This window comes from Sminthopsis crassicaudata, chromosome 5 (assembly GCF_048593235.1).
Source record: "Sminthopsis crassicaudata isolate SCR6 chromosome 5, ASM4859323v1, whole genome shotgun sequence".
Classification (NCBI taxonomy): domain Eukaryota; kingdom Metazoa; phylum Chordata; class Mammalia; order Dasyuromorphia; family Dasyuridae; genus Sminthopsis; species Sminthopsis crassicaudata.
In genome coordinates, this window is record NC_133621.1 from 300,981,064 (window position 1) to 300,993,654 (window position 12,591).

Consider the following 12,591-nt stretch of genomic DNA (forward strand, 5'->3'; position numbering starts at 1 on the left):
ACCACAGCATCTCTGCAAACCTGTAAGAAAGGACCTGCCTTGGAAAGGCAGGACAGAGTCTCACCAAGTGATTCAGTGCAACAGGCGAACATTTCTTGGCAGGGAAAGGTAGAGTAGGTCAGAACAAGTGTGTTTAAAACACCACCACCACCACCCTTTTTTTTTTTTTTTTTTTTTTTAAAGGTGTTACTTAAATGTAGTATTTTTGAATGTGCCTTTGTGAGTACAGGAACCCATCTAATGAGGAAGCTCTCCATCAGAGATCAGAAAAGATGGTCAGTCGATTCTTTAGGAAGGCCAGACTTTCTCCCAGAACTCCCTCACAGGCCGCTCTTGACCGTGGGCGTCGAGATCTCACTGGACTGAGGAGGGTGAGGATAGTTGGGGGCGGGGAGGGGGCGCGCGGTACAGGGACCGCCGAGGAGGCACCCCTTCCTCTCCAGAGCCGTGAGCTCGTGAGTCTTGTGCGTCCAGGTGTTGCGTGCGTGTGTGTGTGTGCGGGTGACTGTGGGGGGCTTTCGGGAAGCACTGGAGAACTGAAGCGTGACAGTGGCGTGGCGTGTTTCTGCATGTGGAAGAGAAGGCATTTCTTGATTCTTTCTGCCCTAGGACGTGGTGCAGGCAGTGTATCCTTATCCTCCGTGTCCCGATAAGATAGTTGGTGGTTTTTCCCAGCTCGTTCAATGTTGCCATTTGAGCAAACAGGGTATTACACACAAAGAAAAAAAGGGTTTTGAGATGTTATGGTCAAAGTGTTTAAAAAAAAAAAAAGAGAGAGAGAGAAATCTGAAATCCTCTTTTATTTCAGAACTTCTTACAGCTTAAACATAGAAATCTGCAGTGTCTCATTTCATTTGTTTTTGTTGTTAAATATTCCACCTCTTCTCCCCATCCCTGACCTTCTAAAGAAATCGTGTACAATGCTTTGGGCCATTTCCGAATTCTCGCCTGCCTCCAAGCCCCGAGGTGGGGGGTGGGGGGAGACCCCCTCACCCCAAGATTCCTTCATCTTCTTCATTCAGGAAGACAAAGGGAGGGGGGATACTGAAGCTCTCTCTGCTCCAATCTCATTCCTCTCTAATGGCCTTGAAATGTATTCTTATGCAAATGTGAATTTTGATACTGAATTTAAGAAGAGGTTGTTGTTTTTTTTCTTTTTTCAAAAAAAAAAAAAAAAAAAAAGGTCCCATATGTGGTCAGCATTGCTTCTTTCTTTTGTAAAGTGAATTGTAAACTATGCATTCTGCAGGGGGGACGGGAAGTGTGGGGGTCTTGGGGGGGTTGACGAGTAGCTTTGCATAATTGTTTCACAGTTTCTGTGTCCATGGTATATCTGTGTTTAGGAGGGGAAGGGGGGGCCGCTGATTCAGTACAGTGAGGACCCCTGGGAATGAGAGAGGACTCCGGGCAGCCCTCTCCCAGTGGCTGGGTCTTGTTGGGAGAGCCTGCCCATTAAATCAGCTGCAGAAAGACAAGCTATTCTGCACCAGGGCCCGGCTGGCAAAGTCTGGCCGTGGAGTGTTCATCCCGGGTTGTCTGGAGAAGGACCATTGCCCACACTCTAACCAGTCCCTTTCAAGCTCAGGAACCAGATCACCTCACGTGCGCGTGCCGTCCTTAGGAACCCACTTTGCAATCTGTCCATTTCAGAAGCCATTGTTTTTGTTTTTCTTAAGAGCTGGAACCAGCTGCTCCTCCATGCCACAGATTAAGGAAACCACTCTGCTGTGCTGGGAAGTGGGCAAAAAAGCCTGCCTCCCTCCCTCTCTTCCTTCTTCCCTCCCTTCCTCCCTCTCTCTTTTCCTCCCTTCATCCCTTCCTTTCTTCCTTCCCTCCTTCCTTCTTTTTCTCCTCCCTCCCTTTTTTTATTCCTTTTCTTCTCCCTCCCTCTTTTCTTCCTTTTCTCCTCCCTCCTTTCTTCCTTTCCTCCTCTCTCATTCCTTCTTTTCCTTTTTGCCCTCCTTTTCTTCTCTGTTCCCTCCCTCCGTGCCCTTCGTCCCCAGCCAAATGTCATCCGGATTTCATGGGATTTTCTTTGGACTCTTGGACACCTAAGATTTGAGTGAGTTTCTTGAAGGCATGTCCTTGGGAAGCCTCCATCCCTGGCTGCCTCCATGCTGTCTTCACCAGGATCCCTTGCCCGTGGTTCACCATGGCACCCGCCTTGCTCTTGGCATTATCTTCAACATGCAGTATCATCAGCAAGAGAATGTTGTGGCTGTTTTCAGTGTTTCCATACAGCAAGCTTTTTTGTTGTTGACGTTCACAGTACTGTAATGAGTAAATGACTTGATCACGTTCACGCTCTCCTCACTGCGTGATCTTATCAGGGTTCCAATCTGTTAGATTGCCTTTAAACATACAGACAAACAAACAAACAAACAATCCTGAGGTTTCAACTGTTTATCACAAGACAATACCTCGTTGGTACATTTCCCATCTTGTAACTCTGAATCCTTATCTCCTCTTCTGACATTAATGGATTCTTTTTGTTTTTTAATAAGAACATGTAAATAGCAAGATAGCTTTTAAAATATTTAGTTTGCTGTGAAAGTAACCCTATCATATGATGTGGTGTTTTGTTTTGTTTTTGCATTTTTTTAAGCCATCAGAAATTTCAGCTTGTAAATCCTTCATATTAACGACAAAGCCGAGGTCAGGGAAGCGTCTCTGCGTTTGTGGGTGGGTGCCCCTCCACCCTCCTTTGCCCCTTTGCTGCATACATAGGACAGGTCATGCCTCACGGGCGGGTTCTTGAGGAGCAGGCCAGGTGCCAGGTTGGTTTTGCGCTGTCTTTCCCAGAAGGCCCTCCCAGGCATCCCAGAGTGTTTCTTCCTCGATGCTTTGATGGATAGAAAGCTTTCGCCGTAAAAGCCATTTGGCCGCAGTGGAAGGGAGAGTCGTCCCGGGTCCAGCCTGACTGTCAGAGTTAGCTGGGCCGCTCTGGGGATAGGACGAGGGATAGGAAGAGATTGCTGCTGTTGTGCAAGTAGACGTCCTTGTAGAAGTCACAGGGACCCTGACTGGGACAGGAGCGTGCTGCCCGTCTTGTCCCACGCTGCTCTTGTCCTCACGAGGGGACAGACCCTCCTACAGATGAGGCGCTCGACATCTAGCGCCCATTTGGGGGCTGCAGGCGTTAGGGTTGGACTCGGCCCTTCTCCCCGCCTCCCAGCAGGCACTTTGCTCGTCCTTCTATAATTTTCCTCACGGGCTCTGCTGGTTTTTGTCCTGCTTTTCTGGTGGGCCACTTCTTCTTCCTCAAACCCCCAGTGACCAAAGTGTGCCCAGTGACCCCACAGTGGCGCATGCCCACCTTGAGTGCTGGAGTTCTGCCCCCCTTGGCCTTCGTCAATCTCAGTGTGGCCTTCGGGTGCAGGAAGCGTTTCTAACAGGTCAGGTCCTAGGCCTCCTGGCTTAGGAAGAGAAGCATTCTAGCAATTCAGCAGTGCCCATTTGTTCACAATCCAATCCTGAATTCTGTGCCCGCCCCACCTGTGCCCCCATTTAAGGAACCAAAAAAAAAATAGAAGTAAAAAAACATAACCTGACAAAAAAGTTTTCCGAACTATTTTATCTTCTACCATCTAGATGGAGATAAGAATGCTGCTTTGAGTTCTGGAATCCTAGGGCCTGTGTTTACATGGGTTAGTTAAAATAACTTCTACCCAATCAGGAAAGAAGTGAGCATGTGAATGCCCTCGGTGAGATTTCTGCCCCAGATTGCAGTGGAGACGGTGAGGTCCTGGAGGAGGGGAGAGGAAGAGTCGGAGGAACGATGGAGCCCTTCTTTCTCCTCTGTCAAGCAGAGAGGCCCCTCTCCTCCTTCCCTCCCTCCCTTTGGCCCCCCACTTTGCCCCCACAGAAGGCAGCGCCCGCAAGGGCATTCAGAAAAAAAAAAAAAGAAAAAAAAAAAAAAGGCTGGGCTGGAATGGGCAGCTTTCTTTCCCTACTTTGCACACAAACAGGGATCAGGAAGGTACAGTCACCAGAAGCAAAGTCTCAATGGCTGCACATACGGATGCGCTCTGCAAGTTACCTACAAGTGTTTTGTTTTTCTGATACTTGAAATAGCTTTTACAGTTCGTTTGGGTGGCTTGATTTTCTCTCTTCTCGGGGGACGGTCGAGGTGTGGATCACAGGGTGAGGGAGATTGGGGAGGGGAAGAGAGGAAATGACAATGTCTTTTTTTTTTTTTTTTTTTTTTTTTCCTTAAATCAAAACTTGGGTTTGATCCTAATCCCGATTTGTTGAAATTGCTGGTTTTACATGGACACAGAAACTAGGCACTTTAGAGGTGCACTTGCATGGCAGGCTGGGCCCCCCTTTTCTATATTTTTATTTTACTTTTAGTATAGTGGTACTTAAAATCACTGGTTCACTTAAAAAAAACAAACAATAAAATGTTAAACTCTACTAATGTACAAATAAGCTGAAACGTTGCATTTTATGTGTATTTTTTGCCATAGCAGGTACTGTATTTTCATGCTGGATTTCAAAAAAACAAGAGGGTGGTGTTTTATTGGCTTGTGACAGGTTAAAATCAATAAGGAATTAAGTCGTTGTCATTTCATTGAAACAGAGATGATGTAATGCATATATAAGAGTTTTCTGAAGGGTTTTTTTTTTTTGGCTTTTAAACAGCTTATTTTTTGTTTTTTATTTTATTTTATTTTTTGAAAGATATGATTGTATTATGTGCAACTCAGTTGCTTACATTATAACTACAAAATATTTTTGGGTTCCTGGAAAAAAAAGAAAAAAAAGACTAATAAATGTGTTTGGCTGCTAAGCATTTAATCCTCTGGTTTCCTGTTTTATTCTGACAACTTAATTTGTCCTTGCCAAGATGGTTTTTGTTTATCTGATGTCTTTCCTCTCCTCTTGTTCTGCACCCAAAACTTAACAATTATCAGGAACACAGCCTCGGAGTTTTATGAGATGAGAGTTCTAAGGTTGTCTCATTTTCGTTTGTTTCTTTTCAATATATGCCCATAGTGTTTCCTTACCTCCCCATCCCCATCCCAAGGATTGCTTTTTGAAAAGAATTAAGAGCATTTTGCCAAATATGTATCCACCGCACCCCCAACAGCTGCTTCCCTCCATCCCTTTTTGGGGTATCTTTGGGAGAGAGAATGGGGGATATGGAAGACAGAAGAGGAAGAAGGGCGCCCGCTTGAAACTATGTGAGAAAACCCTCCTGAACACATGGATTTGACCAGTTTCCTGCAGATGCCTCTGGGGCAGGCCTGGAGAAGCTCTGATGGCCTGCAGCTTTAGGAAACACTCCGGCGTTGGAGACAGACCAGCTAGTCTGTGAATAATGAATCCCCATCCGGTAGGCCACACGTCCTCCCTTTAGAGGCTGACCATCTGAAAGAAACAGGTTCAGTATGAGAGAGAGGAGAAAAAAAGAGACCCGAGTGTTCCAGCCACCATCGTGAAGACCACCACAGGTAACAGGGATCAATGTTTTATTTTAAAAATAAAGCAACACTATAAAACCACTGTGGTAGATCAGGAGGCCTCTTGTAATTGCCCTGCCCAGGACAGAGAGTCTACAGTAGAGACAAGCTGCTATTGGCCCAAAGATCTACCCGAGATTGGCAGGGCCCTCTGTCATGTTTTTCGGTATATGTAGTTCCCTAGGCTCAGGTTTACTTTATACAAAGCAGATTCACCAGCATCTATTACGTCCTGGCAAACCCATCAGCCCCAAATGCCACCAACAGCTTTTCTATCTGCCCGGTAAGTGGAGATTTAGGAGATCTTTAGGTCACCACTCAAAGGCACAAGTTAAGAGAGTAGCGGGGCAGCCTAGCTGGTTCTGAAGTCCCTTCATGGGAGAAATCTGGGATGTGCTCTTCCTGGCCCAGTTTCCGGTCAGGTTTCTTGATTGACCTTTGCTCAGTCTCCACTTCTTAGAGATTTTTATTGGATTGGTAACCACGGATCACCTCTCTTCCCTACTGCTTTGTTGATATCTTCCTTTTCCCTAAATGCAATTTGGCCTCCTCTAGTCTGTCTTAGATCATCATTTCTAGGGTTTCAGCCCCTCTCAGAGCTACACTTAGAGCCTGTCTGGGCCTAAAAAGTGTGCATCTCTGAAGTGGAAGGATGGAGGCCGAAGATGCAGCCGCCTGCTTACAAAACGAGGACCCATCAGATTTCCACGTGTCCCAGACAAGACTTGACTACCCCTCACCCCGGCTAATTCCCCCCAATGGCCCTAGTTATTACATCAGCCGCCTTCAAATCACCCTGATTCCCAGTCACGCCATCTTTGTGACTGCCCCGCCCTTCCACCACCCCTTTATATCTATCTATATAAATGACCAAACACTTTCCTGCCTCTCCAGTGATTTTCTCTACACTCTCCTCATCCCTCTGGGCTCTCCCCTTTCCAGTCCGTTCCAGTGCCTTGTACACAGTCAGCACTTCATACATGCCTTGTTTCCCATCACTCCTTTCATCTGCTCTTCTTTCAACCAAATTGGCCTTTTTGTTCTCCAGACTGCATGCCATCTCCTGTCCACCTAGCCCTCCTCCATAGCCACTAAGGAGAAGGAGAAGACTTTAATCCAAGTCTTCGTACAGAGTTGACTTTTATTTTGTCTCTGCATCCCTAGCCTCACACGTCGTGCATACTTCATAAATGCACCTCGAATTGTTGAAACCTCCCTAATGCACGGTAAAATTCAGACTCCTTAGCTGGCCTCCAAGACCCCGTTGCAATGGGGCAAACCTACTTATTTTTTGAGCTATCTGTTTTTTTGTTTTTTGGGGTTTTTTTGTATTTGAAGTTTTCAAAACATAGGCAAGGATAATTTTTCAACATTAGCCCTCAAGAAGCCTTGTATTCCTATTTTCCTCCCACTCCTCCCCATGTGTGGCCATATTCTAGCCAAACTGGGGTATCTGTTCTTTCTCTGTTTACTCCCGTGGCATTTGGAAGATACATGACCTATCATTTCAGACTTTTGGTAGCTTTTCTTTCTTTTATGGCCCAGCTCAAATTCTACCAAGTTCATATCTCTTAAAATAATTTCCCAGGGTTCAAATGTTCCTAGAGCCTTTCATACTAGATCTCCCTCTCTTTCTTTCCCTCCTCCCCTCCCTGGATTCAGGAAGACTGGAGTTCACATGTGACCCTTGACACTTAACAGCTATAGTGTCCTGAACAACCCACTTAATTTCTGTCTACCTCAGTTTCTTCACATGTAAAATAGAGATAATGGTGTGAGACTCCAATAAGACAGTATTTGTAAAGTACTCAGCATTGCTCTTAGCACACAGTAGGGGCTTGCTTTTTAATCATACCTTTTACCTGTATATCTTCTAGTCCCAGTAGATCATAAGACATCATTTTCTACCTTTGAGCCCCAGACATCTAGCACCATTTCTTGGGTTTGTTTTTTGTTGTTGTTGTTTTTTTGGGGGGGGTTTTGGTATAGCTTTTTATCGACAGAACATATGCATGGGTAATTTTTCACCATTGTCACTTCAACAATCACTTCTCTTCCAACTTTTCCCTTCCTTCCCTCCACCCCCTCCTTTAGATGGCAGACAGTCTTATACATGTAAAAGTATATCTTAAATTCATTCTATGTAGCACCATTTCTTGTAAGGACTACATATTGACCTGAACCAAAAACGAACACTAAAAACTATTTTGATTGATGTCTAGTTGATTCTCCTGAACTGGAAGAATTCCCAAGTAACCTGTATATGTGTGAGCCGTGGGGCCAAGAAAATTATGAAATAATCTCCCTGTCCTCGAGACGCTAACGATCGGATGTGGAAGATGGAGAAGAAAAAAGAACACGCATGCATTAAGTAAGTGCCTGCCACTAGGCGTGGTACACTTGTTATTTCAGAGACAACTTGTAAACAAGAACTTGTGCTGAGGGTGACAGTTGTTAAGTGTTGTAGGGGTTAGAGGAGGTCACTGTGGACTTGGGAAGGGTTTTGCTGGAGGGGGTGAAACTTGAGTTGGACTTGGAAGGACAACCCCAAACGGTCTCTGGAGAAGGGAGGGGGTTGCCCACAAAAGTTCTCATGAGCTCTAAGATTCTTCTTTTGCTTCTTTCATTTGGCTGGAAGCACTCCCATCTATCACCCCAATTTTCTATATTGTTCACCATTTTACACAATGAAAGAAAAGAGGTTTTCTTCTTTTTTTTTTTTTTTTTTTTTTTTTTTTTTTTTAAGAAAAGAGGTTTTCAAAGCTGCCGAGGGTAGATATGTATGTGATTTGTATTCCTAATATCACCCTCATGTCCTCTAAGTTGATGTCTCTTAGGATAGGCCCTAATTTGCGTTGTTTCATTTTTTAAAAATATTTTAAAAGTTTTCCAGAGTCATATGATTCTCCATCTGAATTCAATGAGTGTCAGATCTATTTGTGCATGTAACTGTGGGGACCATAGTAAAAAATGGTCTTCCCTGGATGAATTTGCAACTTAAATAAGTGGAGCATAATAATACTAATTAAAATTTACATACATTTTCATTTTTGTCATGTGTTTGCTTCATGGCAGCCTCACGAAAGGATTTGCTGCAGGTGTCTCCACTTTACAAGTGAGGAAACTGAGAGTCTGAGAAATTAAATTGCTGTCTCAGCTAGCAAATGAATCGGGGATCAAGCCCAGGTCCCCTAGCTTCCAGATCCTCGTTGTTACTGTTTGTCCCTCATTCTCCAAGAGGACCAGGACGCCGGGAAGGTGTCCGTCCCTAATGCACAGTAAAATTCAGACTCCTTAGCTGGCCTCCAAGGCCCGTTGCGATGGTACAAACCTACTTATTTTTATTTTTTGAGCTCTATTTTTTTTTTTTTTTTGTATTTTAATTGAAGTTTTCAAAACATATGCAAGGATAATTTTGGCTTGTGAATTGGCTTTAAGTGAGGGAGGGCTGTGCCAGGTCACCTGCCTCACTTTCCCCTCCAGAGCCCTCTGGGTCCAGATGTAGATCAAGATGACCGGAGATGGCCCCACATGAGCACACTCTGACACATCATGGCGCGCCTTGTGGATATTACAGATAAAAACAATATACATTAAAAAGTGGTAAGTATATGAGAGAGGAGGAATTTGACAAGATTTGAAAAATTACCCAGCTGAATGGATCAGGGAAGGCTTCGTGGAGGAGACGGAAGACTTCATCGTGTAGCGAGATATAAAGGACTGGTTGGAGATGGGGCTTGAGCCTCCTCTTCCAGTTTACTTTCCACACTACTACAATTACAACCTTGTTCTCTCTCTCCTCAGGAAAGTCCACTAGCTCTCTGGTTATTCTAGGATCAAGTTTCTGTGTTCGGCTCTTAAATGTCTTCCCAGCCCTTTTCTGTGTTAATCCCCCTCCCAAACTCTGTCATCAAAGTGGACGTATTTACTGTGCCTCACTGATGGTACACTTCTCCCAATCCCATGCTTGGGATGCCCCACCTCCTCATTTATTAAATCTCCTGTGACCCTCAAGATTCTGCTCAAGCTCCATCTTCTTCATAAACATATGTTTCTTTTGTTACTGATTTTGTAAGTGCTTTTCTATGTCCATATTGTTTGTCCCAGTAAAATGGAAGCTTTTGGGGGTCCCCTTTCCCAACCTCAATATTTGGTGGCGCAGTATGGGGAGAGTCTGATCTCCCTGACTTGATTTCCTCCTTGTCAAGGTAAGTTTTCTTACCTTTTGTTTTCTCCCACAGCCCTACAGCAGGACACCCCAAGCCACTGAGAGAAGATTTGTCTGGGTCAAAATGAGCTCCACGCTTGGCAAGGTATCCTTGACTGGGATGTCCCAGACTGGAAAATTCTTGCAATTTTTGGCAAAGTTCCTAGGGGACCTTTTCCACCTTTCCCCTCTGTGACCCAGAGGAGACGAAGTGCTCTGAGATGGATGTTGGCAAAAATGGGACAGTCCTCTTGTGATTTTTGTCTGTGTCTGTGTCTCTGTGCAGAATGTCTGTGCCATGTTTGTTCTGTGAGCTAGATTTTGTTACCTGGAAAGATTTAAAAATGCAACCAGCAAGAAAAAAAAACAAAACCTCTATGCATAAAAAAGAACATTGGATTGGGAGCTCCATTCATGGATTCCTTCAGAACATTAATCTCATCACTAAGTGAGACTAGTGCCCTTCCTTCCTATAGTGATCTTCCATGTCTCTTTACCTAGCACTGGGTCATTCTCTTTCCCTAACTCCAGGATCCCCTTATTTTTTTCCCAGAGTGCACAGCCCGTCGTACCTGGTGGGTGCCTAAGACCAGGGGAACGGCCATGCCCTGTTGACAAGTTGGGGCCAGAAAAGTTGAATGCTGCTGTGGAGGACCCTCCTCTGTAACTGTTCGGTGACTTGCCAGTGTCTCATTTCATCCCAATAGCAAACCTGAGCTAAGAGAGGGCCCTGCCATCAAAGATAGGCTAAAAAATTCCCCAGACCCCTTCATCCCTGCTCTCAGGGAGCTTACAGTCTAACGGTGTTCCTTTTAGCAAATGGGACGTTCTCCTGGTCTTTCTTTTACAAAGTGTGAATTAGCCATTCCCCATTAAGGAATTTAGTGGAGGTCAATGAGTGACCAATCCTAGAACCAACCAGCCCGAAGTGTGTCAAGGGGAAAGACTGGTCTGTGTATGGCTTTGGGAACAGAGCATGGCAGTGAGACCTGTGCATTATGAATTTATGTAAATCTTTCAAAATCTCTAGAATCCCTGGTTCCCTTCAAGACTTGACTTGAATGCCACCTTCTTCATGGACTCTTTTTGATCTCCAGCTACTAGTGCCCCTTATATCTATTTTATATCCACCTCAATCTGCATCGCTGTCTCCTCAGCAGAATAGAAAATCTTTTGAGGGCAGGGACTGTTTCATTTTTTTTCTTTATCAACCCAATGCCTGGCACAGAAATGCCCAAGGATGCAGGTGCGTGATCCCTGAGCTACTAAAAGTTATAAATTCTCCCTTTTTCCATGAGTGAAAGGTTTCTCAAGTAGACATGGACAAAAACGTCTTCTCCACCTGGGTTAATTTTTTATAATTATCTAAATTTAGCTAGTTCTTAGCCATCAATCATTTTGTCTGCCCATCAATTTTGATCCAGTTCAAGTATTTAAGTACCAACTATGTGCCAAGTAATGTGCTGAGACCAAAAATGCTATCTTCCCCAAGGAGTTGACATAATACAGGGGAAAACAACTTATGCTCAGATAGTTAACTACAAAACAGGTGCGGAATACGTACCAGGCAGTATTGGAGGGGGAACAGGAAGAGGATGCCATGTGATGGAGGAGGAGGCACTTGACTTGAACAGGGAATCGAACTAGGGTTTCCAAGACACAGAGGTGACGAGAAAGGAAGGCGGACGACCATTGTCAAGACCAAGAGATGGGAGACGGAGCAAACGGCTCAGGGTGGTAGAATGTAGTGTGTGGAAAGGAATGATATGTTACATGAGTAGACTTGGGTCAGCTTGTAAAGGATCTGAAATGCTCAATGAATCTCTAGTTGATGCTGGGGAAAATGGGAAGCCTTTTGATCTTATTGAATGGGGATTGGGGTAGAGAATATATAAGAGTCAGACTTCAACAGCTGAGTGGAGGATGTCCTTGGCTGGGGAGGAACTGGAGGTGGTTTTGAGGGTTCAGGGGGGAGATGATGAGACCCTGAGCTAGGGCTGATGGCCACAAGAGCAAAGAAAAGGGGACATACATGAGAGACGCTCAGCAACTGACAGGATATGTGAGATCAAAGTGAGGAAATCAGAGAATCAACAATGATCTTGGTGATAAATCTTGGTGGCTTGAAGAATGGCAGTGCTCTTGACGGTAATGGAAAGTTTAGAGGAGAGAGGCTTGGGGAAGATCCTGATACCCTGCCGAGCGTGTTGCCTATGGGCCAGTCTGAGATGCTCAGGAGGCAGCTGGGATGCTGAGCTGGGACTGAGGAGCTACCAGCACCAGACTGATAAATAAAGAGATCTGGGATTCATCTTCAGTGATGGGGATTGATTCTGTGGGACGATGATGAAATCGCTGAGAGAGAATGTAAATTTTGAATAAGGGCACAATGCCTCAAATCTGGGGATGCTTACACCATCATAACCAGCCATCCCAAGCTCTTACATGATAACACTACCATAACCCCCGGCAACTGTGGCCTTCCGACCATTCCGTGAACAAGACCCTGCATGTCTCTCTTACCTCCGAGCATTCTCTCTGGCTGTCCCCCATGCCTGGAATGTTCTCCCTCCTCATCCTTACCTCCTGGCTTTCAAGTCCCACCTAAAATTCCATCTGGGTCAAAAAAAAAAAAAAAGTGAGAGTATTTTACTTTTCATTTCCCTGTAAAGATAGTTTTCAATATTTATTTTTGTATGATTTTGAGTTTCATATTTTTTTCTTCATTTACCTCCTCCCTCCTCAAGATAGTCATCAATTTGATATAGGTTATACATGTACAACCATTTTAAACATTTTTATATTAGTCATTTTGTGAAAGAAAAATCAAGCCAAGGAACAACCTTAAGAAAAAGCAAACCAAAAAATAAAAGGTAGAAATAGTCTGCTTCAATCCACATTTAATCTTCATAGCGTGCT